Below are 3,800 nucleotides of genomic sequence, written 5' to 3'. Positions count from 1 at the left end.
CAGAAAAAATGTGACACTGACAAAAAAATCTAATTAAATGCTGATATATATATATATATATATATATATATATATATATATATATATATATATATATATATATATATATATATAATAAACCTGTATTTCAATGTCAATATCATATGTGACCCTGGACCACAAAACCAGTCTTAAGGGATTTTTATCATCTAAACGCTGAATAAAAGCTTTCCATGGGTTACTCTGTTGATGACAATGACAAAAGAAAAAATAATTAAATGCTGAAATTCAAAATAAATATGATTAATTTGTTCAAAATAGTTTTTACATGCATGTTGTTATTATGTATAAATATACTTTTTTTTATTTTAATGTCAATATCATGTAACCCTGGACCACAAAGCCAGTCTTAAGGGATTTTTATCATCTAAACCCTGAATAAAAGCTTTCCATTAATGTATAGTTTGTTAGAACAGGATAATATTTGACAGAGATACAATGCGAAATGTAAATATTGAGGAAATCACCTTAAAAGTTGTCCAAATGAAGTTTTTAGCAATGCATATTACTAATCAAAAATTATGTTTTGATATATTTATGGTTTAAAATGTCCAAACAAGGTTTGCACAGAATGTATTTCAAATGCATTCTAATTAAATATTAGATGCATGAGGATCTGGAGTACTTACAGTGACTACAAGTAGCCAGGCTCATTTTTATGCCTGGACATAGCAGTAATTATTATATTTAGTAAATATTATAACCAAGAATTAATTAGAATGATAAAACATTAAATGCATTTCAAACACATTTATTAAAATGAATACATTTTAATTCAGGAAAAAAAAAGTGGTGCAAAAAATGTGCTCATCTTTAGGTGGCAATGACAAAAAAACTAATTAAATGCTGAAATTCGTAATAAAAATAATTCATTGTTCAAAATAGTTTTTTTACATGCATATTGTTATGTATAAATATACTACTTTTTTTTGAAAAAACTGTATTTCACTCTCAATATCATAGACCCTGGACCACAAAACCGTCTTGAGCTTTGAAATTAATTATGAGCTTTCCATTAATGTATGGATTGTTAGGATAGGACTATTTGAAAATCTGGAATCGGATTGTGCAAAAACTAAATATTGAGAAAAATCACCTTTAAAGTTGTCTATATTAAGTTCTTAGCAATGCATATTACTAATCTCAAATTAGGTTTTCATATATTTATGGTAGCAGATTGACAAAATATCTTCATGGAATATGATCTTTACTTGGCATAAAAAAAAAAAATTATAATTGTGACCCCTACAATGTATTTTTGGCTATTGCTACAAATACACCTGTGCTACGTAAGACTGGTTTTGTGGTCCAGGGTCACATATTTAAATATTAAAAATGTAAATATATGAATATTTAACATGTAATGTTATTTGTTAATTACAAAAAAAAAGCCAATAAAGACAAAGAAAGAAACAAACAAATAGGGAATGAAAGTCAGTATAGAGTGTGACTAAGTGAGTAACCATTTAGAATAAAAGAGCAAACTAGAAATATTTAAGATATTTGTAATAAGCTTTTTAACTAAACATTTCTGAAAATTATCTTCATTTGCATATTTTAGCTTGTAATAATGATGGCATTCTTTTCTAATATGGATAATTTTCCGTTTATAAAATAGAGAATAGAAATGCTCTTGATATTTAATTACTAATTAAAAAGCAGTCCATCCATTTTTGTTCCTAACAATAAAACACAAGGGTTTGATCATTTGCAAAATGTACAGCAGCCCACGGCATGACTTTTCTTAACTTAATGTTTTTTTATAGTAATAACCCAAAATTACATTTGGGTCATTCCGTGTCAAATCAACAAAATTTCAAAAACTTCCCCGGCTCAAATTTTAGATTTTGCTAATATTTATTCTGAGGAAAAATAGAAATGTATAGCGATGAAAGCCAAAATATTAAATTTCAATTCTAATTTCAACATTTCAATTTCAATATTTCTTCTTCAGACATTGTTCTTTAAATAAAATAAGTATCAGCTGTACACAAAGTGACCAACATTTGGTTTTCAACCACTGAAAATGGGACATTGAACATTCAACAATCTGGACATGGAGCCTCATTGAGATTCCCAAATCTCTAAACCAATATCTAAAAGGGCATTCATATATCTTTAATATTTCTTGAGTTACAGGCATGCAAACTTTGGAGAAAAACTTGGAAAAAGTGCTGTTTCCCCATTTTTTGAGTGGCCACGATTGGCACATAATGCAACAAAGATTGTTGGAGTCAACATATGTTACTAATATAACTTCTAATCTCTGTGCAAAAATAAGATAATGATGCTGCCATCTTTCTAAAGTAATTTTTAACCCCCTGTAACTTGACACTGAATCCAAGCTGAAAATTGCCATTTTGACCTCCCTCTACCAAACAGTGGAGTACTCAGTAATTATTCATCCATGACATTTAATATTTGGCTTTCATCACTATACATGTCTATCTCTCTTCAGAATAAATATTAGCAAAATCTAAAATTTGAGTCGGGGACCCCTGGTTGAGATGACACTGAATGACCCATTTGTTTGAATATGCACAAATATTTATAAACCTGAAGTAATCCTAACCCTAGTTTAAACACACCTGAGGATTGCTAGAAACCTTCAGGCAGGTGTGTTGGAGCAGATATGTGACCCTGGACCACAAAACCAGTCGTAAGGGTCAGTTTTTTGGCATTGAGATTTATGTCTCACATGAAAGCTGAATAAATAAGCTTCCCATTGATTTATAGTTTGTTAGGATAGGACAATATTTTGAAAATCTAGAATCTGAAGGGTGCAAAAAAAAAAAAAAAAAATTGAGAAAATCACATTTAAAGTTTTTAGCAATGCATATTACTAATCAAAAAATACCGTTTATTATATTTACAGTAGGAAATTTACAAAATATCTTGATGGAACATGATTTTTGGCATAAAATAAAAATGGTTAATTTTGACCTATACAATGTATTGTTGGCTATTGCCACAATAGACCCATGCTACTTACAACTACCTTATTACTTAGAGCTCAGGTAAACAGAATATGCTTAATCTGGTTATGGCATTACATAATCAGAACATGACCGTTTTTGTGCATTTAAACGAGGGCTTTTGTGACGTTGGCCTAATATGTGTTAGTGAGACTAAAGTGTAGAGCACTGAGGGCAAAATCAGTCCTTTCCATAAACGCAGAGCCGTATTCAAACAGCAAGTGTTTTAAAGGCTGCTTTGTTTCTATGTAATGCCCTGTTGTTCTCAGTGGCGTCAATAAATCACAGTTTGTTGTGTAACAGTAGAATCACCAGAGGAAAAAAATGATATGCCTGTGACGAAACAAAGCCTTCTGTGTAAACACAAGTGTGTCAGATTAATTGGATTAAACTGCATTTATTTGAATAGTCATGTGACCACATCAAAACACTGACCTTGCGGTTATATTGAATTATGATTATGATCAGGTTTAAAGGTGCTTTATGCAACTTTGGTCTCTCTGTCGCCGCATTTGGTTGAAAGCTAAAATTGCAAGCCATGTTTGAGGCTTTTTTTAACCTCAAAAATCTGCAGTTGGTTTAAAAAAAGAAGTGTGTAATTTTTCCAGTGCTATATTTTCAATCATTCCATCCACCTTTTATCCTAGCTGAATCTGCAAAGACAACTTAGCTAATTGTAGGAGTGTAAACACTGACTATGACTTTGTAGTGATTTAAATGGTTATGGAACAACCTGTTACTCAGTGGTTCAAACCAAAGCAGAATATACAGTTCTGCTCATGCATA

Source organism: Garra rufa, chromosome 22 (genome assembly GCF_049309525.1).
Source record: "Garra rufa chromosome 22, GarRuf1.0, whole genome shotgun sequence".
NCBI lineage: Eukaryota > Metazoa > Chordata > Actinopteri > Cypriniformes > Cyprinidae > Garra > Garra rufa.
Note: the sequence above shows the minus strand (reverse complement) of the source record.